This window comes from Salvia hispanica, chromosome 4 (genome assembly GCF_029641045.1).
Source record: "Salvia hispanica isolate PSC_SH4W2 chromosome 4, Shi_PSC_v1, whole genome shotgun sequence".
Taxonomy (NCBI): Eukaryota; Viridiplantae; Streptophyta; class Magnoliopsida; order Lamiales; family Lamiaceae; genus Salvia; species Salvia hispanica.
The window spans coordinates 27,397,691-27,417,346 of record NC_142695.1 but is presented as its reverse complement, the minus strand read 5'-3'; the positions used below and the strand labels follow the sequence as shown (position 1 = coordinate 27,417,346).

The following is a 19,656-nucleotide window of genomic DNA, read 5'->3' as shown; positions in this document are numbered from 1 at the left end:
CGCGGTGATATGCTGTGGTTCCCGTAACTCCTTCCGGATCAAAAGTTATGCCCGTCTGAAGGGTGGGGGATCAGAACCTCCGCACGGGAGCGTACGCTATGAAAGAATAAAGTGCGGGGCTATTGATGGGTGCGATCGTACCAGCACTAATGCACCTGATCCCATCAGAACTCCGAAGTTAAGCGTTCTTGGGCGAGAGTAGTACTAGGATGGGTGACCCCCTTGGAAGACCTCGTGTTGCACCCCTTTTTGCAAGTGCGTTCATTTTTATTTTTTTTTCCGTTCGGTTGGACTTGCTGTGGTCCGAAACTCGATTAGCGGTTGGCGAGTAAAACGAAAAAAAGCTACGACAATCTCCACGAGCCGATGATGAGCGGGTCCTACAACCTTAAACGTGCCGAAAAACAGTAGCTGCGAACTAAAAGTGGCTGAAATGGCTCGAAACGGCCTCTTTTTGTTTCCCGGAGTAGCCACGGGATGTTCCTGTATCTCTGCACGTGCGGGTCGGCGAGAGCATCGCGGTGATATGCTGTGGGTCCCGTAACTCCTTCCGGATCAAAAGTTATGCCCGTCTGAAGGGTGGGGGATCAGAACCTACGCACGGGAGCGTGCGCTATGAATGAATAAAGTGCGGGGCTATTGATGGGTGCGATCGTACCAGCACTAATACACCGGATCCCATCAGAACTCCGAAGTTAATCGTGCTTGGGCGAGAGTAGTACTAGGATGGGTGACCCCCTTGGAAGACCTCGTGTTGCACCTCTTTTTGCAAGTGTGTTCATTTTTTTTTTTTCCGTTTGGTTGGTCTTGCTGTGGTCCGAAACTCGATTAGCGGTTGGCGAGTAAAATGAAAAAAAGCTACGACAATCTCCACGAACCGGTGATGAGCGGGTCCTACAACCTTAAACGTGCCGAAAAATAGTAGCTGCGAACTAAAAGTGGCCGAAATGGCTCGAAACGGCCTCTTTTTGTTTCCCGGAGTAGCCACGGGATGTACCTGTATCTCTGCACGTGCGGGTCGGCGAGAGCTTCGCGGTGATATGTTGTGGGTCCCGTAACTCCTTCCGGATCAAAAGTTATGCCCGTCTGAAGGGTGGGAGATCAGAACCTGCGCACGGGAGCGTACGCTATGAAAGAATAAAGTGCGGGGCTATTGATGGGTGCGATCGTACCAGCATTAATGCAGCGGGTCCCATCAGAACTCCGAAGTTAAGCGTTCTTGGGCGAGAGTAGTACTAGGATGGGTGACCCCCTTGGAAGACCTCGTGTTGCACCCCTTTTTGCAAGTGCGTTCATTTTTATTTTTTTTTTCGTTCGGTTGGACTTGCTGTGGTCCGAAACTCGATTAGCGGTTGGCGAGTAAAATGAAAAAAAGCTACGACAATCTCCACGAGCCGATGATGAGCGGGTCCTACAACCTTAAACGTGCCGAAAAACAGTAGCTGCGAACTAAAAGTGGCTGAAATGGCTCGAAACGGCCTCTTTTTGTTTCCCGGAGTAGCCACGGGATGTACCTGTATATCTGCACGTGCGGGTCGGCGAGAGCTTCGCGGTGATATGCTGTGGGTCCCGTAACTCCTTCCGGATCAAAAGTTATGCCCGTCTGAAGGGTGGGGGATCAGAACCTGCGCACGGGAGCTTACGCTATGAAAGAATAAAGTGCGGGGCTATTGATGGGTGGGATCGTACCAGCACTAATACACCGGATCCCATCAGAACTCCGAAGTTAATCGTGCTTGGGCGAGAGTAGTACTAGGATGGGTGACCCCCTTGGAAGACCTCGTGTTGCACCTCTTTTTGCAAGTGTGTTCATTTTTTTTTTTTTCCGTTCGGTTGGTCTTGCTGTGGTCCGAAACTCGATTAGCGGTTGGCGAGTAAAATGATAAAAAGCTAGGACAATCTCCACGAGCCGGTGATGAGCAGGTCCTACAACCTTAAACGTGCCGAAAAACAGTAGCTGCGAACTAAAAGTGGCCGAAATGGCTCGAAACGGCCTCTTTTTGTTTCCCGGAGTAGCCACGGGATGTACCTGTATCTCTGCACGTGAGGGTCGGCGAGAGCTTCGCGGTGATATGCTGTGGGTCCCGTAACTCCTTCCGGATCAAAAGTTATGCCCGTCTGAAGGGTGGGAGATCAGAACCTGCGCACGGGAGCGTACGCTATGAAAGAATAAAGTGCGGGGCTATTGATGGGTGCGATCGTACCAGCACTAATGCAGCGGATCCCATCAGAACTCCGAAGTTAAGCGTTCTTGGGCGAGAGTAGTACTAGGATTGGTGACCCCCTTGGAAGACCTCGTGTTGCACCCCTTTTTGCAAGTGCGTTCATTTTTATTTTATTTTTCGTTCGGTTGGACTTGCTGTGGTCCGAAACTCGATTAGCGGTTGGCGAGTAAAATGATAAAAAGCTACGACAATCTCCACGAGCCGGTGATGAGCAGGTCCTACAACCTTAAACGTGCCGAAAAACAGTAGCTGCGAACTAAAAGTGGCCGAAATGGCTCGAAACGGCCTGTTTTTGTTTCTCGGAGTAGCAACGGGATGTACCTGTATCTCTGCACGTGCGGGTCGGCGAGAGCTTCGCGGTGATATGCTGTGGGTCCCGTAACTCCTTCCGGATCAAAAGTTATGCCCGTCTGAATGGTGGGGGATCAGAACCTGCGCTCGGGAGCGTACGCTATGAAAGAATAAAGTGCGGGGCTATTGATGGGTGCGATCGTACCAGCACTAATGCACCGGATCCCATCAGAACCCCGAAGTTAAGCGTGCTTGGGCGAGAGTAGTACTAGGATGGGTGACCCCCTTGGAAGACCTCGTGTTGCACCTCTTTTTGCAAGTGTGTTCATTTTTATTTTTTTTTCCATTCGGTTGGACTTGCTGTGGTCCGAAACTCGATTAGCGGTTGGCGAGTAAAATGAAAAAAAGCTACGACAATCTCCACGAGCCGGTGATGAGCAGGTCCTACAACCTTAAACGTGCCGAAATACAGTAGCTGCGAACTAAAAGTGGCCGAAATGGCTCGAAACGGCCTCTTTTTGTTTCCCGGAGTAGCCACGGGCTGTACCCATATCTCTGCACGTGCGGGTCGGCGAGACCTTCGCGGTGATATGCTGTGGTTCCCGTAACTCCAACCGGATCAAAAGTTATGCCCGTCTGAAGGGTGGGGGATCAGAACCTCCGCACGGGAGCGTACGCTATGAAAGAATAAAGTGCGGGGCTATTGATGGGTGCGATCGTACCAGCACTAATGCACCGGATCCCATCAGAACTCCGAAGTTAAGCGTGCTTGGGCGAGAGTAGTACTAGGATGGGTGACCCCCTTGGAAGACCTCGTGTTGCACCTCTTTTTGCATGTGCGTTCATTTTTATTCTTTTTTCCGTTCGGTTGGTCTTGCTGTGGTCCGAAACTCGATTAGCGGTTGGCGAGTAAAATGAAAAAAAGCTACGACAATCTCCACGAGCCGGTGATGAGCGGGTCCTACAATCTTAAACGTGCTGAAAAACAGTAGCTGCGAACTAAAAGTGGCCGAAATGGCTCGAAACGGCCTCTTTATGTTTCCCGGAGTAGCCACGGGATGTACCCGTATCTCTGCACGTGCGGGTCGGCGAGAGCTTCGCGGTGATATGCTGTGGGTCCCGTAACTCCTTCCAGATCAAAAGTTATGCCCGTCTGAAGGGTGGGGGACCAGAACCTGCGCACGGGAGCGTACGGTATGAAAGAATAATTGCGGGGCTATTGATGGGTGCGATCGTACCAGCACTAATGCACTGGATCCAATCAGAACTCCGAAGTTAAGCGTGCTTGGGCGAGAGTAGTACTAGGATGAGTGACCCCGTTGGAAGACCTCGTGTTGCACCTCTCTTTGCAAGTGCGTTCATTTTTATTTTTATTTTCCGTTCGGTTGGTCTTGCTGTGGTCCGAAACTCGATTAGCGGTTGGTGAGTAAATGAAAAAAAGCTACGACAATCTCCACGAGCCGGTGATGAGCGGGTCCTACAACCTTAAATGTGCCGAAAAACAGTAGCTGCGAACTAAAAGTGGCCGAAATGGCTCGAAATGGCCTCTTTTTGTTTCCCGGTGAAGCCACGGGACGTACCCATATCTCTGCACGTGCGGGTCGGCGAGAGCTTCGCGGTGATATGCTGTGGGTCCCGTAACTCCTTCCGGATCAAAAGTTATGCCCGTCTGAAGGGTGGGGGATCAGAACCTGCGCACGGGAGCATATGGTATGAAAGAATAAAGTGCGGGGCTATTGATGGGTGCGATCGTACCAGCACTAATGCACCGGATCCAATCAGAACTCCGAAGTTAAGCGTGCTTGGGCGAGAGTAGTACTAGGATGGGTGACCCCCTTGGAAGACCTCGTGTTGCACCTCTTTTTGCAAGTGCGTTCATTTTTATTTTTTTTTCCGTTCGGTTGGTCTTGCTGTGATCCGAAACTCGATTAGCGGTTGGCGAGTAAAATGAAAAAAAGCTACGACAATCTCCACGAGCCGGTGATGAGCGGGTCCTACAACCTTAAACGTGCCGAAAAACAGTAGCTGCGAACTAAAAGTGGCCGAAATGGCTCGAAACGGCCTCTTTTTGTTTCTCGAAGTAGCAACGGGATGTACCTGTATCTCTGCACGTGCGGGTCGGCGAGAGCTTCGCGGTGATATGCTGTGGGTCCCGTAACTCCTTCCGGATCAAAAGTTATGCCCGTCTGAATGGTGGGGGATCAGAACCTGCGCACGGGAGCGTACGCTATGAAAGAATAAAGTGCGGGGCTATTGATGGGTGCGATCGTACCAGCACTAATGCACCGGATCCAATCAGAACTCCGAAGTTAAGCGTGCTTGGGCGAGAGTAGTACTAGGATGGGTGACCCCCTTGGAAGACCTCGTGTTGCACCTCTTTTTGCAAGTGCGTTCATTTTTATTTTTTTTTCCGTTCGGTTGGTCTTGCTGTGATCCGAAACTCGATTAGCGGTTGGCGAGTAAAATGAAAAAAAGCTACGACAATCTCCACGAGCCGGTGATGAGCGGGTCCTACAACCTTAAACGTGCCGAAAAACAGTAGCTGCGAACTAAAAGTGGCCGAAATGGCTCGAAACGGCCTCTTTTTGTTTCTCGGAGTAGCAACGGTATGTACCTGTATCTCTGCACGTGCGGGTCGGCGAGAGCTTCGCGGTGATATGCTGTGGGTCCCGTAACTCCTTCCGGATCAAAAGTTATGCCCGTCTGAATGGTGGGGGATCAGAACCTGCGCACGGGAGCGTACGCTATGAAAGAATAAAGTGCGGGGCTATTGATGGGTGCGATCGTACCAGCACTAATGCACCGGATCCCATCAGAACCCCGAAGTTAAGCGTGCTTGGGCGAGAGTAGTACTAGGATGGGTGACCCCCTTGGAAGACCTCGTGTTGCACCTCTTTTTGCAAGTGTGTTCATTTTTATTTTTTTTCCATTCGGTTGGTCTTGCTGTGGTCCGAAACTCGATTAGCGGTTGGCGAGTAAAATGAAAAAAAGCTACGACAATCTCCACGAGCCGGTGATGAGCGGGTCCTACAACCTTAAACGTGCCGAAAAACAGTAGCTGCGAACTAAAAGTGGCCGAAATGGCTCGAAATGGCCTCTTTTTGTTTCCCGGAGTAGCCACGGGATGTACCTATATCTCTACACGTGCGGGTCGGCGAGAGCTTCGCGGTGATATGCTGTGGGTCCCGTAACTCCTTCCGGATCAAAAGTTATGCCCGTCTGAAGGGTGGGAGATCAGAACCTGCGCACGGGAGCGTACGCTATGAAAGAATAAAGTGCGGGGCTATTGATGGGTGCGATCATACCATCACTAATGCAGCGGATCCCATTAGAACTCCGAAGTTAAGAGTTCTTGGGCGAGAGTAGTACTAGGATGGGTGACCCCCTTGGAAGACCTCGTGTTGCACCCCTTTTTGCAAGTGCGTTCATTTTTATTTTTTTTTCCGTTCGGTTGGACTTGCTGTGGTCCGAAACTCGATTAGCGGTTGGCGAGTAAAACGAAAAAAAGCTACGACAATCTCCACGAGCCGATGATGAGCGGGTCCTACAACCTTAAACGTGCCGAAAAACAGTAGCTGCGAACTAAAAGTGGCTGAAATGGCTCGAAACGGCCTCTTTTTGTTTCCCGGAGTAGCCACGGGATGTACCTGTATCTCTGCACGTGCGGGTCGGCGAGAGCATCGCGGTGATATGCTGTGGGTCCCGTAACTCCTTCCGGATCAAAAGTTATGCCCGTCTTAAGGGTGGGGGATCAGAACCTGCGCACGGGAGCGTACGCTATGAATGAATAAAGTGCGGGGCTATTGATGGGTGCGATCGTACCAGCACTAATACACCGGATCCCATCAGAACTCCGAAGTTAATCGTGCTTGGGCGAGATTAGTACTAGGATGGGTGACCCCCTTGGAAGACCTCGTGTTGCACCTCTTTTTGCAAGTGTGTTCATTTTTTTTTTTTTCCGTTCGGTTGGTCTTGCTGTGGTCCGAAACTCGATTAGCGGTTGGCGAGTAAAATGATAAAAAGCTACGACAATCTCCACGAGCCGGTGATGAGCGGGTCCTACAACCTTAAACGTGCCGAAAAACAGTAGCTGCGAACTAAAAGTGGCCGAAATGGCTCGAAACGGCCTCTTTTTGTTTCCGAAAAAAAGCTACGACAATCTCCACGAGCCGGTGATGAGCGGGTCCTACAACCTTAAACGTGCCGAAAAACAGTAGCTGCGAACTAAAACTGGCCGAAATGGCTCGAAACGGCCTCTTTATGTTTCCCGGAGTAGCCACGGGATGTACCCGTATCTCTGCACGTGCGGGTCGGCGAGAGCTTCGCGGTGATATGCTGTGGGTCCCGTAACTCTTTCCGGATCAAAAGATATGCCCGCCTGAAAGGTGGGGGACCAGAACATGCGCACGGGAGCGTACGGTATGAAAGAATAAAGTGCGGGGCTATTGACGGGTGCGATCGTACCAGCACTAATGCACCGGATCCCATCAGAACTCCGAAGTTAAGCGTGCTTGGGCGAGAGTAGTACTAGGATGAGTGACCCCGTTGGAAGACCTCGTGTTGCACCTCTCTTTGCAAGTGCGTTCATTTTTATTTTTTTTTCCGTTCGGTTGGTCTTGCTGTGGTCCGAAACTCGATTAGCGGTTGGTGAGTAAATGAAAAAAAGCTACGACAATCTCCACGAGCCGGTGATGAGCGGGTCCTACAACCTTAAACGTGCCGAAAAACAGTAGCTGCGAACTAAAAGTGGCCGAAATGGCTCGAAATGGCCTCTTTATGTTTCCCGGAGTAGCCACGGGATGTACCCGTATCTCTGCACGTGCGGGTCGGCGAGAGCTTCGCGGTGATATGCTGTGGGTCCCGTAACTCCTTCCGGATCAAAAGTTATGCCCGTCTGAAGGGTGGGGGACCAGAACCTGCGCACGGGAGCGTACGGTATGAAAGAATAAAGTGCGGGGCTATTGACGGGTGCGATCGTACCAGCACTAATGCACCGGATCCCATCAGAACTCCGAAGTTAAGTGTGCTTGGGCGAGAGTAGTACTAGGATGAGTGACCCCGTTGGAAGACCTCGTGTTGCACCTCTCTTTGCAAGTGCGTTCATTTTTATTTTTTTTTCCGTTCGGTTGGTCTTGCTGTGGTCCGAAACTCGATTAGCGGTTGGTGAGTAAATGAAAAAAAGCTACGACAATCTCCACGAGCCGGTGATGAGCGGGTCCTACAACCTTAAACGTGCCGAAAAACAGTAGCTGCGAACTAAAAGTGGCCGAAATGGCTCGAAATGGCCTCTTTATGTTTCCCGGAGTAGCCACGGGATGTACCCGTATCTCTGCACGTGCGGGTCGGCAAGAGCTTCGCGGTGATATGCTGTGGGTCCCGTAACTCCTTCCGGATCAAAAGTTATGCCCGTCTGAAGGGTGGGGGACCAGAACCTGCGCACGGGAGCGTACGGTATGAAAGAATAAAGTGCGGGGCTATTGACGGGTGCGATCGTACCAGCACTAATGCACCGGATCCCATCAGAACTCCGAAGTTAAGCGTGCTTGGGCGAGAGTAGTACTAGGATGAGTGACCCTGTTGGAAGACCTCGTGTTGCACCTCTCTTTGCAAGTGCGTTCATTTTTATTTTTTTTTCCGTTCGGTTGGTCTTGCTGTGGTCCGAAACTCGATTAGCGGTTGGTGAGTAAATGAAAAAAAGCTACGACAATCTCCACGAGCCGGTGATGAGCGGGTCCTACAACCTTAAACGTGCCGAAAAACAGTAGCTGCGAACTAAAAGTAGCCGAAATGGCTCGAAATGACCTCTTTTTGTTTCCCGGTGTAGCCACGGGACGTACCCATATCTCTGCACGTGCTGGTCGGCGAGAGCTTCGCGGTGATATGCTGTGGGTCCCGTAACTCCTTCCGGATCAAAAGTTATGCCCGTCTGAAGGGTGGGGGATCAGAACCTGCGCACGGGAGCGTCCGGTATGAAAGAATAAAGTGCGGGGCTATTGACGGGTGCGATCGTACCAGCACTAATGCACCGGATCCCATCAGAACTCCGAAGTTAAGCGTTCTTGGGCGAGAGTAGTACTAGGATGGGTGACCCCCTTGGAAGACCTCGTGTTGCACCCCTTTTTGCAAGTGCGTTCATTTTTATTTTTTTTTCCGTTCGGTTCGACTTGCTGTGGTCCGAAACTCGATTAGCGGTTGGCGAGTAAATGAAAAAAAGCTACGACAATCTCCACGAGCCGGTGATGAGCGGGTCCTACAACCTTAAATGTGCCGAAAAACAGTAGCTGCGAACTAAAAGTGGCCGAAATGGCTCGAAATGGCCTCTTTTTGTTTCCCGGTGAAGCCACGGGACGTACCCATATCTCTGCACGTGCGGGTCGGCGAGAGCTTCGCGGTGATATGCTGTGGGTCCCGTAACTCCTTCCGGATCAAAAGTTATGCCCGTCTGAAGGGTGGGGGACCAGAACCTGCGCACGGGAGCGTACGGTATGAAAGAATAAAGTGCGGGGCTATTGACGGGTGCGATCGTACCAGCACTAATGCACCGGATCCCATCAGAACTCCGAAGTTAAGTGTGCTTGGGCGAGAGTAGTACTAGGATGAGTGACCCCGTTGGAAGACCTCGTGTTGCACCTCTCTTTGCAAGTGCGTTCATTTTTATTTTTTTTTCCGTTCGGTTGGTCTTGCTGTGGTCCGAAACTCGATTAGCGGTTGGTGAGTAAATGAAAAAAAGCTACGACAATCTCCACGAGCCGGTGATGAGCGGGTCCTACAACCTTAAACGTGCCGAAAAACAGTAGCTGCGAACTAAAAGTGGCCGAAATGGCTCGAAATGGCCTCTTTATGTTTCCCGGAGTAGCCACGGGATGTACCCGTATCTCTGCACGTGCGGGTCGGCAAGAGCTTCGCGGTGATATGCTGTGGGTCCCGTAACTCCTTCCGGATCAAAAGTTATGCCCGTCTGAAGGGTGGGGGACCAGAACCTGCGCACGGGAGCGTACGGTATGAAAGAATAAAGTGCGGGGCTATTGACGGGTGCGATCGTACCAGCACTAATGCACCGGATCCCATCAGAACTCCGAAGTTAAGCGTGCTTGGGCGAGAGTAGTACTAGGATGAGTGACCCTGTTGGAAGACCTCGTGTTGCACCTCTCTTTGCAAGTGCGTTCATTTTTATTTTTTTTTCCGTTCGGTTGGTCTTGCTGTGGTCCGAAACTCGATTAGCGGTTGGTGAGTAAATGAAAAAAAGCTACGACAATCTCCACGAGCCGGTGATGAGCGGGTCCTACAACCTTAAACGTGCCGAAAAACAGTAGCTGCGAACTAAAAGTAGCCGAAATGGCTCGAAATGACCTCTTTTTGTTTCCCGGTGTAGCCACGGGACGTACCCATATCTCTGCACGTGCTGGTCGGCGAGAGCTTCGCGGTGATATGCTGTGGGTCCCGTAACTCCTTCCGGATCAAAAGTTATGCCCGTCTGAAGGGTGGGGGATCAGAACCTGCGCACGGGAGCGTCCGGTATGAAAGAATAAAGTGCGGGGCTATTGACGGGTGCGATCGTACCAGCACTAATGCACCGGATCCCATCAGAACTCCGAAGTTAAGCGTTCTTGGGCGAGAGTAGTACTAGGATGGGTGACCCCCTTGGAAGACCTCGTGTTGCACCCCTTTTTGCAAGTGCGTTCATTTTTATTTTTTTTTCCGTTCGGTTCGACTTGCTGTGGTCCGAAACTCGATTAGCGGTTGGCGAGTAAATGAAAAAAAGCTACGACAATCTCCACGAGCCGGTGATGAGCGGGTCCTACAACCTTAAATGTGCCGAAAAACAGTAGCTGCGAACTAAAAGTGGCCGAAATGGCTCGAAATGGCCTCTTTTTGTTTCCCGGTGAAGCCACGGGACGTACCCATATCTCTGCACGTGCGGGTCGGCGAGAGCTTCGCGGTGATATGCTGTGGGTCCCGTAACTCCTTCCGGATCAAAAGTTATGCCCGTCTGAAGGGTGGGGGATCAGAACCTGCGCACGGGAGCGTATGGTATGAAAGAATAAAGTGCGGGGCTATTGATGGGTGCGATCGTACCAGCACTAATGCACCGGATCCAATCAGAACTCTGAAGTTAAGCGTGCTTGGGCGAGAGTAGTACTAGGATGAGTGACCCCGTTGGAAGACCTCGTGTTGCACCTCTCTTTGCAAGTGCGTTCATTTTTATTTTTTTTTCCGTTCGGTTGGTCTTGCTGTGGTCCGAAACTCGATTAGCGGTTGGTGAGTAAATGAAAAAAAGCTACGACAATCTCCACGAGCCGGTGATGAGCGGGTCCTACAACCTTAAACGTGCCGAAAAACAGTAGCTGCGAACTAAAAGTGGCCGAAATGGCTCGAAATGGCCTCTTTATGTTTCCCGGAGTAGCCACGGGATGTACCCGTATCTCTGCACGTGCGGGTCGGCAAGAGCTTCGCGGTGATATGCTGTGGGTCCCGTAACTCCTTCCGGATCAAAAGTTATGCCCGTCTGAAGGGTGGGGGACCAGAACCTGCGCACGGGAGCGTACGGTATGAAAGAATAAAGTGCGGGGCTATTGACGGGTGCGATCGTACCAGCACTAATGCACCGGATCCCATCAGAACTCCGAAGTTAAGCGTGCTTGGGCGAGAGTAGTACTAGGATGAGTGACCCTGTTGGAAGACCTCGTGTTGCACCTCTCTTTGCAAGTGCGTTCATTTTTATTTTTTTTTCCGTTCGGTTGGTCTTGCTGTGGTCCGAAACTCGATTAGCGGTTGGTGAGTAAATGAAAAAAAGCTACGACAATCTCCACGAGCCGGTGATGAGCGGGTCCTACAACCTTAAACGTGCCGAAAAACAGTAGCTGCGAACTAAAAGTAGCCGAAATGGCTCGAAATGACCTCTTTTTGTTTCCCGGTGTAGCCACGGGACGTACCCATATCTCTGCACGTGCTGGTCGGCGAGAGCTTCACGGTGATATGCTGTGGGTCCCGTAACTCCTTCCGGATCAAAAGTTATGCCCGTCTGAAGGGTGGGGGATCAGAACCTGCGCACGGGAGCGTCCGGTATGAAAGAATAAAGTGCGGGGCTATTGACGGGTGCGATCGTACCAGCACTAATGCACCGGATCCCATCAGAACTCCGAAGTTAAGCGTGCTTGGGCGAGAGTAGTACTAGGATGAGTGACCCCGTTGGAAGACCTCGTGTTGCACCTCTCTTTGCAAGTGCGTTCATTTTTATTTTTTTTTCCGTTCGGTTGGTCTTGCTGTGATCCGAAACTCGATTAGCGGTTGGCGAGTAAAATGAAAAAAAGCTACGACAATCTGCACGAGCCGGTGATGAGCGGGTCCTACAACCTTAAACGTGCCGAAAAACAGTAGCTGCGAACTAAAAGTGGCCGAAATGGCTCGAAATGGCCTCTTTTTGTTTCCCGGAGTAGCCACGGGATGTACCTATATCTCTACACGTGCGGGTCGGCGAGAGCTTCGCGGTGATATGCTGTGTGTCCCTTAACTCCTTCCGGATCAAAAGTTATGCCCGTCTGAAGGGTGGGAGATCAGAACCTGCGCACGGGAGCGTACGCTATGAAAGAATAAAGTGCGGGGCTATTGATGGGTGCGATCATACCATCACTAATGCAGCGGATCCCATTAGAACTCCGAAGTTAAGCGTTCTTGGGCGAGAGTAGTACTAGGATGGGTGACCCCCTTGGAAGACCTCGTGTTGCACCCCTTTTTGCAAGTGCGTTCATTTTTATTTTTTTTTCCGTTCGGTTCGACTTGCTGTGGTCCGAAACTCGATTAGAGGTTGGCGAGTAAATGAAAAAAAGCTACGACAATCTCCACGAGCCGGTGATGAGCGGGTCCTACAACCTTAAATGTGCCGAAAAACAGTAGCTGCGAACTAAAAGTGGCCGAAATGGCTCGAAATGGCCTCTTTTTGTTTCCCGGTGAAGCCACGGGACGTACCCATATCTCTGCACGTGCGGGTCGGCGAGAGCTTCGCGGTGATATGCTGTGGGTCCCGTAACTCCTTCCGGATCAAAAGTTATGCCCGTCTGAAGGGTGGGGGATCAGAACCTGCGCACGGGAGCGTATGGTATGAAAGAATAAAGTGCGGGGCTATTGATGGGTGCGATCGTACCAGCACTAATGCACCGGATCCAATCAGAACTCTGAAGTTAAGCGTGCTTGGGCGAGAGTAGTACTAGGATGGGTGACCCCCTTGGAAGACCTCGTGTTGCACCTCTTTTTGCAAGTGCGTTCATTTTTATTTTTTTTTCCGTTCGGTTGGTCTTGCTGTGATCCGAAACTCGATTAGCGGTTGGCGAGTAAAATGAAAAAAAGCTACGACAATCTCCACGAGCCGGTGATGAGCGGGTCCTACAACCTTAAACGTGCCGAAAAACAGTAGCTGCGAACTAAAAGTGGCCGAAATGGCTCGAAACGGCCTCTTTTTGTTTCTCGGAGTAGCAACGGGATGTACCTGTATCTCTGCACGTGCGGGTCGGCGAGAGCTTCGCGGTGATATGCTGTGGGTCCCGTAACTCCTTCCGGATCAAAAGTTATGCCCGTCTGAAGGGTGGGAGATCAGAACCTGCGCACGGGAGCGTACGCTATGAAAGAATAAAGTTCGGGGCTATTGATGGGTGCGATCGTACCAGCATTAATGCAGCGGGTCCCATCAGAACTCCGAAGTTAAGCGTTCTTGGGCGAGAGTAGTACTAGGATGGGTGACCCCCCTGGAAGACCTCGTGTTGCACCCCTTTTTGCAAGTGCGTTCATTTTTATTTTTTTTTTCGTTCGGTTGGACTTGCTGTGGTCCGAAACTCGATTAGCGGTTGGCGAGTAAAATGAAAAAAAGCTACGACAATCTCCACGAGCCGATGATGAGCGGGTCCTACAACCTTAAACGTGCCGAAAAACAGTAGCTGCGAACTAAAAGTGGCCGAAATGGCTCGAAACGGCCTCTTTTTGTTTCCCGGAGTAGCCACGGGATGTACCTGTATATCTGCACGTGCGGGTCGGCGAGAGCTTCGCGGTGATATGCTGTGGGTCCCGTAACTCCTTCCAGATCAAAAGTTATGCCCGTCTGAAGGGTGGGGGATCAGAACCTGCGCACGGGAGCTTACGCTATGAAAGAATAAAGTGCGGGGCTATTGATGGGTGGGATCGTACCAGCACTAATACACCGGATCCCATCAGAACTCCGAAGTTAATCGTGCTTGGGCGAGAGTAGTACTAGGATGGGTGACCCCCTTGGAAGACCTCGTGTTGCACCTCTTTTTGCAAGTGTGTTCATTTTTTTTTTTTCCGTTCGGTTGGTCTTGCTGTGGTCCGAAACTCGATTAGCGGTTGGCGAGTAAAATGATAAAAAGCTAGGACAATCTCCACGAGCCGGTGATGAGCAGGTCCTACAACCTTAAACGTGCCGAAAAACAGTAGCTGCGAACTAAAAGTGGCCGAAATGGCTCGAAACGGCCTCTTTTTGTTTCCCGGAGTAGCCACGGGATGTACCTGTATCTCTGCACGTGCGGGTCGGCGAGAGCTTCGCGGTGATATGCTGTGGGTCCCGTAACTCCTTCCGGATCAAAAGTTATGCCCGTCTGAAGGGTGGGAGATCAGAACCTGCGCACGGGAGCGTACGCTATGAAAGAATAAAGTGCGGGGCTATTGATGGGTGCGATCGTACCAGCACTAATGCAGCGGATCCCATCAGAACTCCGAAGTTAAGCGTTCTTGGGCGAGAGTAGTACTAGGATTGGTGACCCCCTTGGAAGACCTCGTGTTGCACCCCTTTTTGCAAGTGCGTTCATTTTTATTTTATTTTTCGTTCGGTTGGACTTGCTGTGGTCCGAAACTCGATTAGCGGTTGGCGAGTAAAATGATAAAAAGCTACGACAATCTCCACGAGCCGGTGATGAGCAGGTCCTACAACCTTAAACGTGCTGAAAAACAGTAGCTGCAAACTAAAAGTGGCCGAAATGGCTCGAAACGGCCTCTTTTTGTTTCCCGGAGTAGCCACGGGATGTACCTGTATCTCTGCACGTGCGGGTCGGCGAGAGCATCGCGGTGATATGCTGTGGGTCCCGTAACTCCTTCCGGATCAAAAGTTATGCCCGTCTTAAGGGTGGGGGATCAGAACCTGCGCACGGGAGAGTACGCTATGAATGAATAAAGTGCGGGGCTATTGATGGGTGCGATCGTACCAGCACTAATACACCGGATCCCATCAGAACTCCGAAGTTAATCGTGCTTGGGCGAGATTAGTACTAGGATGGGTGACCCCCTTGGAAGACCTCGTGTTGCACCTCTTTTTGCAAGTGTGTTCATTTTTTTTTTTTTCCGTTCGGTTGGTCTTGCTGTGGTCCGAAACTCGATTAGCGGTTGGCGAGTAAAATGATAAAAAGCTACGACAATCTCCACGAGCCGGTGATGAGCAGGTCCTACAACCTTAAACGTGCCGAAAAACAGTAGCTGCGAACTAAAAGTGGCCGAAATGGCTCGAAACGGCCTCTTTTTGTTTCCCGGAGTAGCCACGGGATGTACCTGTATCTCTGCACGTGCGGGTCGGCGAGAGCTTCGCGGTGATATGCTGTGGGTCCCGTAACTCCTTCCGGATCAAAAGTTATGCCCGTCTGAAGGGTGGGGGATCAGAACCTGCGCACGGGAGCGTACGCTATGAAAGAATAAAGTGCGGGGCTATTGATGGGTGCGATCGTACCAGCACTAATGCACCGGATCCCATCAGTACTCCGAAGTTAAGCGTGCTTGGGCGAGAGTAGTACTAGGATGGGTGACCCCCTTGGAAGACCTCGTGTTGCACCTCGTTTTGCAAGTGTGTTCATTTTTATTTTTTTTTCCGTTCGGTTGGTCTTGCTGTGGTCCGAAACTCGATTAGCGGTTGGCGAGTAAAATGAAAAAAAGCTACGACAATCTCCACGAGCCGGTGATGAGCGGGTCCTACAACCTTAAACGTGCCGAAAAACAGTAGCTGCGAACTAAAAGTGGCCGAAATGGCTCGAAACGTCCTCTTTTTGTTTCCCGGAGTAGCCACGGGATGTACCTGTATCTCTGCACGTGCGGGTCGGCGAGAGCTTCGCGGTGATATGCTGTGGGTCCCGTAACTCCTTCCGGATCAAAAGTTATGCCCGTCTGAAGGGTGGGAGATCAGAACCTGCGCACGGGAGCGTACGCTATGAAAGAATAAAGTGCGGGGCTATTGATGGGTGCGATCATACCATCACTAATGCAGCGGATCCCATTAGAACTCCGAAGTTAAGAGTTCTTGGGCGAGAGTAGTACTAGGATGGGTGACCCCCTTGGAAGACCTCGTGTTGCACCCCTTTTTGCAAGTGCGTTCATTTTTATTTTTTTTTCCGTTCGGTTGGACTTGCTGTGGTCCGAAACTCGATTAGCGGTTGGCGAGTAAAACGAAAAAGAGCTACGACAATCTCCACGAGCCGATGATGAGCGGGTCCTACAACCTTAAACGTGCCGAAAAACAGTAGCTGCGAACTAAAAGTGGCTGAAATGGCTCGAAACGGCCTCTTTTTGTTTCCCGGAGTAGCCACGGGATGTACCTGTATCTCTGCACGTGCGGGTCGGCGAGAGCATCGCGGTGATATGCTGTGGGTCCCGTAACTCCTTCCGGATCAAAAGTTATGCCCGTCTTAAGGGTGGGGGATCAGAACCTGAGCACGGGAGCGTACGCTATGAATGAATAAAGTGCGGGGCTATTGATGGGTGCGATCGTACCAGCACTAATACACCGGATCCCATCAGAACTCCGAAGTTAATCGTGCTTGGGCGAGATTAGTACTAGGATGGGTGACCCCCTTGGAAGACCTCGTGTTGCACCTCTTTTTGCAAGTGTGTTCATTTTTTTTTTTTTCCGTTCGGTTGGTCTTGCTGTGGTCCGAAACTCGATTAGCGGTTGGCGAGTAAAATGATAAAAAGCTACGACAATCTCCACGAGCCGGTGATGAGCAGGTCCTACAACCTTAAACGTGCCGAAAAACAGTAGCTGCGAACTAAAAGTGGCCGAAATGGCTCGAAACGGCCTCTTTTTGTTTCCCGGAGTAGCCACGGGATGTACCTGTATCTCTGCACGTGCGGGTCGGCGAGAGCTTCGCGGTGATATGCTGTGGGTCCCGTAACTCCTTCCGGATCAAAAGTTATGCCCGTCTGAAGGGTGGGGGATCAGAACCTGCGCACGGGAGCGTACGCTATGAAAGAATAAAGTGCGGGGCTATTGATGGGTGCGATCGTACCAGCACTAATGCACCGGATCCCATCAGAACTCCGAAGTTAAGCGTGCTTGGGCGAGAGTAGTACTAGGATGGGTGACCCCCTTGGAAGACCTCGTGTTGCACCTCGTTTTGCAAGTGTGTTCATTTTTATTTTTTTTTCCGTTCGGTTGGTCTTGCTGTGGTCCGAAACTCGATTAGCGGTTGGCGAGTAAAATGAAAAAAAGCTACGACAATCTCCACGAGCCGGTGATGAGCGGGTCCTACAACCTTAAACGTGCCGAAAAACAGTAGCTGCGAACTAAAAGTGGCCGAAATGGCTCGAAACGGCCTCTTTTTGTTTCCCGGAGTAGCCACGGGATGTACTTGTATCTCTGCACGTGCGGGTCGGCGAGAGCTTCACGGTGATATGCTGTGGGTCCCGTAACTCCTTCCGGATCAAAAGTTATGCCCGTCTGAAGGGTGGGGGATCAGAACCTCCGCACGGGAGCGTACGCTATGAAAGAATAAAGTGCGGGGCTATTGATGGGTGCGATCGTACCAGCACTAATGCACCGGATCCCATCAGAACTCCGAAGTTAAGCGTGCTTGGGCGAGAGTAGTACTAGGATGGGTGACCCCCTTGGAAGACCTCGTGTTGCACCTCTTTTTGCATGTGCGTTCATTTTTATTTTTTTTCCCGTTCGGTTGGTCTTGCTGTGGTCCGAAACTCGATTAGCGGTTGGCGAGTAAAATGAAAAAAAGCTACGACAATCTCCACGAGCCGGTGATGAGCGGGTCCTACAACCTTAAACGTGCCGAAAAACAGTAGCTGCGAACTAAAAGTGGCCGAAATGGCTCGAAACGGCCTCTTTTTGTTTCCCGGAGTAGCCACGGGATGTACCTGTATCTCTGCACGTGCGGGTCGGCGAAAGCTTCGCGGTGATATGCTGTGGGTCCCGTAACTCCTTCCGGATCAAAAGTTATGCCCGTCTGACGGGTGGGGGATCAGAACCTCCGCACGGGAGCGTACGCTATGAAAGAATAAAGTGCGGGGCTATTGATGGGTGCGATCGTACCAGCACTAATGCACCGGATCCCATCAGAACTCCGAAGTTAAGCGTGCTTGGGCGAGAGTAGTACTAGGATGGGTGACCCCCTTGGAAGACCTCGTGTTGCACCTCGTTTTGCAAGTGTGTTCATTTTTATTTTTTTTTCCGTTCGGTTGGTCTTGCTGTGGTCCGAAACTCGATTAGCGGTTGGCGAGTAAAATGAAAAAAAGCTACGACAATCTCCACGAGCCGGTGATGAGCGGGTCCTACAACCTTAAACGTGCCGAAAAACAGTAGCTGCGAACTAAAAGTGGCCGAAATGGCTCGAAACGTCCTCTTTTTGTTTCCCGGAGTAGCCACGGGATGTACCTGTATCTCTGCACGTGCGGGTCGGCGAGAGCTTCGCGGTGATATGCTGTGGGTCCCGTAACTCCTTCCGGATCAAAAGTTATGCCCGTCTGACGGGTGGGGGATCAGAACCTGCGCACGGGAGCGTACGCTATGAAAGAATAAAGTGCGGGGCTATTGATGGGTGCGATCGTACCAGCACTAATGCACCGGATCCCATCAGAACTCCGAAGTTAAGCGTGCTTGGGCGAGAGTAGTACTAGGATGGGTGACCCCCTTGGAAGACCTCGTGTTGCACCTCTTTTTGCATGTGCGTTCATTTTTATTCTTTTTTCCGTTCGGTTGGTCTTGCTGTGGTCCGAAACTCGATTAGCGGTTGGCGAGTAAAATGAAAAAAAGCTACGACAATCTCCACGAGCCGGTGATGAGCGGGTCCTACAACCTTAAACGTGCCGAAAAACAGTAGCTGCGAACTAAAAGTGGCCGAAATGGCTCGAAACGGCCTCTTTTTGTTTCCCGGAGTAGCCACGGGATGTACCTGTATCTCTGCACGTGCGGGTCGGCGAGAGCTTCGCGGTGATATGCTGTGGGTCCCGTAACTCCTTCCGGATCAAAAGTTATGCCCGTCTGACGGGTGGGGGATCAGAACCTGCGCACGGGAGCGTACGCTATGAAAGAATAAAGTGCGGGGCTATTGATGGGTGCGATCGTACCAGCACTAATGCACCGGATCCCATCAGAACTACGAAGTTAAGCGTGCTTGGGCGAGAGTAGTACTAGGATGGGTGACCCCCTTGGAAGACCTCGTGTTGCACCTCTTTTTGAATGTGCGTTCATTTTTATTCTTTATTCCGTTCGGTTGGTCTTGCTGTGGTCCGAAACTCGATTAGCGGTTGGCGAGTAAAATGAAAAAAAGCTACGACAATCTCCACGAGCCGGTGATGAGCGGGTCCTACAACCTTAAACGTGCCGAAAAACAGTAGCTGCGAACTAAAAGTGGCCGAAATGGCTCGAAACGGCCTCTTTTTGTTTCCCGGAGTAGCCACGGGATGTACCTGTATCTCTGCACGTGCGGGTCGGCGAGAGCTTCGCGGTGATATGCTGTGGGTCCCGTAACTCCTTCCGGATCAAAAGTTATGCCCGTCTGACGGTTGGGGGATCAGAACCTGCGCACGGGAGCGTACGATATGAAAGAATAAAGTGCGGGGCTATTGATGGGTGCGATCGTACCAGCACTAATGCACCGGATCCCATCAGAACTCCGAAGTTAAGCGTGCTTGGGCGAGAGTAGTACTAGGATGGGTGACCCCCTTGGAAGACCTCGTGTTGCACCTCGTTTTGCAAGTGTGTTCATTTTTATTTTTTTTTCCGTTCGGTTGGTCTTGCTGTGGTCCGAAACTCGATTAGCGGTTGGCGAGTAAAATGAAAAAAAGCTACGACAATCTCCACGAGCCGGTGATGAGCGGGTCCTACAACCTTAAACGTGCCGAAAAACAGTAGCTGCGAACTAAAAGT

General features: G+C 51.2%; 23 non-coding genes and 15 pseudogenes across 23 annotated transcripts; all 38 read left to right on the top strand.

The window, feature by feature from the left end:
- The first annotated feature begins 127 nt into the window (after positions 1–127).
- Positions 128–246, top strand: LOC148927901 (5S ribosomal RNA; annotated as a pseudogene).
- Positions 247–644: 398 nt separating this feature from the next.
- Positions 645–763, top strand: LOC148927900 (5S ribosomal RNA). The gene has a single exon (XR_016129306.1). It is a non-coding gene; the product is annotated as a 5S ribosomal RNA (ribosomal RNA).
- Positions 764–1,158: 395 nt separating this feature from the next.
- Positions 1,159–1,277, top strand: LOC148927899 (5S ribosomal RNA; annotated as a pseudogene).
- Positions 1,278–1,675: 398 nt separating this feature from the next.
- LOC148927898 (5S ribosomal RNA) lies at positions 1,676–1,794 on the top strand (annotated as a pseudogene).
- Positions 1,795–2,190: 396 nt separating this feature from the next.
- LOC148927897 (5S ribosomal RNA) lies at positions 2,191–2,309 on the top strand (annotated as a pseudogene).
- Positions 2,310–2,707: 398 nt separating this feature from the next.
- On the top strand, positions 2,708–2,826 carry LOC148927896 (5S ribosomal RNA). Its single transcript, XR_016129515.1, has one exon. It is a non-coding gene; the product is annotated as a 5S ribosomal RNA (ribosomal RNA).
- A 398-nt stretch (positions 2,827–3,224) lies between these two features.
- On the top strand, positions 3,225–3,343 carry LOC148927895 (5S ribosomal RNA). Its single transcript, XR_016129183.1, has one exon. It is a non-coding gene; the product is annotated as a 5S ribosomal RNA (ribosomal RNA).
- A 397-nt stretch (positions 3,344–3,740) lies between these two features.
- On the top strand, positions 3,741–3,859 carry LOC148927894 (5S ribosomal RNA; annotated as a pseudogene).
- Positions 3,860–4,257: 398 nt separating this feature from the next.
- LOC148927893 (5S ribosomal RNA) lies at positions 4,258–4,376 on the top strand. The gene has a single exon (XR_016129521.1). It is a non-coding gene; the product is annotated as a 5S ribosomal RNA (ribosomal RNA).
- Positions 4,377–4,774: 398 nt separating this feature from the next.
- On the top strand, positions 4,775–4,893 carry LOC148927892 (5S ribosomal RNA). Its single transcript, XR_016129520.1, has one exon. It is a non-coding gene; the product is annotated as a 5S ribosomal RNA (ribosomal RNA).
- A 398-nt stretch (positions 4,894–5,291) lies between these two features.
- On the top strand, positions 5,292–5,410 carry LOC148927891 (5S ribosomal RNA). Its single transcript, XR_016129514.1, has one exon. It is a non-coding gene; the product is annotated as a 5S ribosomal RNA (ribosomal RNA).
- Positions 5,411–5,807: 397 nt separating this feature from the next.
- On the top strand, positions 5,808–5,926 carry LOC148927890 (5S ribosomal RNA; annotated as a pseudogene).
- A 398-nt stretch (positions 5,927–6,324) lies between these two features.
- On the top strand, positions 6,325–6,443 carry LOC148927889 (5S ribosomal RNA). The gene has a single exon (XR_016129408.1). It is a non-coding gene; the product is annotated as a 5S ribosomal RNA (ribosomal RNA).
- A 523-nt stretch (positions 6,444–6,966) lies between these two features.
- LOC148927888 (5S ribosomal RNA) lies at positions 6,967–7,085 on the top strand. The gene has a single exon (XR_016129581.1). It is a non-coding gene; the product is annotated as a 5S ribosomal RNA (ribosomal RNA).
- A 397-nt stretch (positions 7,086–7,482) lies between these two features.
- LOC148927887 (5S ribosomal RNA) lies at positions 7,483–7,601 on the top strand (annotated as a pseudogene).
- A 397-nt stretch (positions 7,602–7,998) lies between these two features.
- Positions 7,999–8,117, top strand: LOC148927886 (5S ribosomal RNA). The gene has a single exon (XR_016129636.1). It is a non-coding gene; the product is annotated as a 5S ribosomal RNA (ribosomal RNA).
- Positions 8,118–8,514: 397 nt separating this feature from the next.
- Positions 8,515–8,633, top strand: LOC148927885 (5S ribosomal RNA). The gene has a single exon (XR_016129335.1). It is a non-coding gene; the product is annotated as a 5S ribosomal RNA (ribosomal RNA).
- A 397-nt stretch (positions 8,634–9,030) lies between these two features.
- LOC148927884 (5S ribosomal RNA) lies at positions 9,031–9,149 on the top strand (annotated as a pseudogene).
- Positions 9,150–9,546: 397 nt separating this feature from the next.
- On the top strand, positions 9,547–9,665 carry LOC148927883 (5S ribosomal RNA). The gene has a single exon (XR_016129635.1). It is a non-coding gene; the product is annotated as a 5S ribosomal RNA (ribosomal RNA).
- A 397-nt stretch (positions 9,666–10,062) lies between these two features.
- On the top strand, positions 10,063–10,181 carry LOC148927882 (5S ribosomal RNA). Its single transcript, XR_016129334.1, has one exon. It is a non-coding gene; the product is annotated as a 5S ribosomal RNA (ribosomal RNA).
- A 397-nt stretch (positions 10,182–10,578) lies between these two features.
- LOC148927881 (5S ribosomal RNA) lies at positions 10,579–10,697 on the top strand (annotated as a pseudogene).
- Positions 10,698–11,094: 397 nt separating this feature from the next.
- Positions 11,095–11,213, top strand: LOC148927880 (5S ribosomal RNA). The gene has a single exon (XR_016129633.1). It is a non-coding gene; the product is annotated as a 5S ribosomal RNA (ribosomal RNA).
- Positions 11,214–11,610: 397 nt separating this feature from the next.
- Positions 11,611–11,729, top strand: LOC148927879 (5S ribosomal RNA). The gene has a single exon (XR_016129580.1). It is a non-coding gene; the product is annotated as a 5S ribosomal RNA (ribosomal RNA).
- A 398-nt stretch (positions 11,730–12,127) lies between these two features.
- Positions 12,128–12,246, top strand: LOC148927878 (5S ribosomal RNA; annotated as a pseudogene).
- A 397-nt stretch (positions 12,247–12,643) lies between these two features.
- Positions 12,644–12,762, top strand: LOC148927877 (5S ribosomal RNA; annotated as a pseudogene).
- Positions 12,763–13,160: 398 nt separating this feature from the next.
- On the top strand, positions 13,161–13,279 carry LOC148927876 (5S ribosomal RNA; annotated as a pseudogene).
- A 398-nt stretch (positions 13,280–13,677) lies between these two features.
- LOC148927875 (5S ribosomal RNA) lies at positions 13,678–13,796 on the top strand (annotated as a pseudogene).
- A 395-nt stretch (positions 13,797–14,191) lies between these two features.
- LOC148927874 (5S ribosomal RNA) lies at positions 14,192–14,310 on the top strand (annotated as a pseudogene).
- Positions 14,311–14,708: 398 nt separating this feature from the next.
- On the top strand, positions 14,709–14,827 carry LOC148927873 (5S ribosomal RNA). Its single transcript, XR_016129407.1, has one exon. It is a non-coding gene; the product is annotated as a 5S ribosomal RNA (ribosomal RNA).
- A 396-nt stretch (positions 14,828–15,223) lies between these two features.
- On the top strand, positions 15,224–15,342 carry LOC148927872 (5S ribosomal RNA). The gene has a single exon (XR_016129449.1). It is a non-coding gene; the product is annotated as a 5S ribosomal RNA (ribosomal RNA).
- A 398-nt stretch (positions 15,343–15,740) lies between these two features.
- LOC148927871 (5S ribosomal RNA) lies at positions 15,741–15,859 on the top strand (annotated as a pseudogene).
- A 398-nt stretch (positions 15,860–16,257) lies between these two features.
- On the top strand, positions 16,258–16,376 carry LOC148927870 (5S ribosomal RNA). Its single transcript, XR_016129406.1, has one exon. It is a non-coding gene; the product is annotated as a 5S ribosomal RNA (ribosomal RNA).
- Positions 16,377–16,772: 396 nt separating this feature from the next.
- Positions 16,773–16,891, top strand: LOC148927869 (5S ribosomal RNA). The gene has a single exon (XR_016129182.1). It is a non-coding gene; the product is annotated as a 5S ribosomal RNA (ribosomal RNA).
- A 398-nt stretch (positions 16,892–17,289) lies between these two features.
- LOC148927868 (5S ribosomal RNA) lies at positions 17,290–17,408 on the top strand. The gene has a single exon (XR_016129181.1). It is a non-coding gene; the product is annotated as a 5S ribosomal RNA (ribosomal RNA).
- Positions 17,409–17,806: 398 nt separating this feature from the next.
- Positions 17,807–17,925, top strand: LOC148927867 (5S ribosomal RNA). Its single transcript, XR_016129180.1, has one exon. It is a non-coding gene; the product is annotated as a 5S ribosomal RNA (ribosomal RNA).
- Positions 17,926–18,323: 398 nt separating this feature from the next.
- LOC148927866 (5S ribosomal RNA) lies at positions 18,324–18,442 on the top strand. The gene has a single exon (XR_016129179.1). It is a non-coding gene; the product is annotated as a 5S ribosomal RNA (ribosomal RNA).
- A 398-nt stretch (positions 18,443–18,840) lies between these two features.
- On the top strand, positions 18,841–18,959 carry LOC148927865 (5S ribosomal RNA). Its single transcript, XR_016129657.1, has one exon. It is a non-coding gene; the product is annotated as a 5S ribosomal RNA (ribosomal RNA).
- Positions 18,960–19,357: 398 nt separating this feature from the next.
- LOC148927864 (5S ribosomal RNA) lies at positions 19,358–19,476 on the top strand. Its single transcript, XR_016129178.1, has one exon. It is a non-coding gene; the product is annotated as a 5S ribosomal RNA (ribosomal RNA).
- Positions 19,477–19,656: the final 180 nt, after the last annotated feature.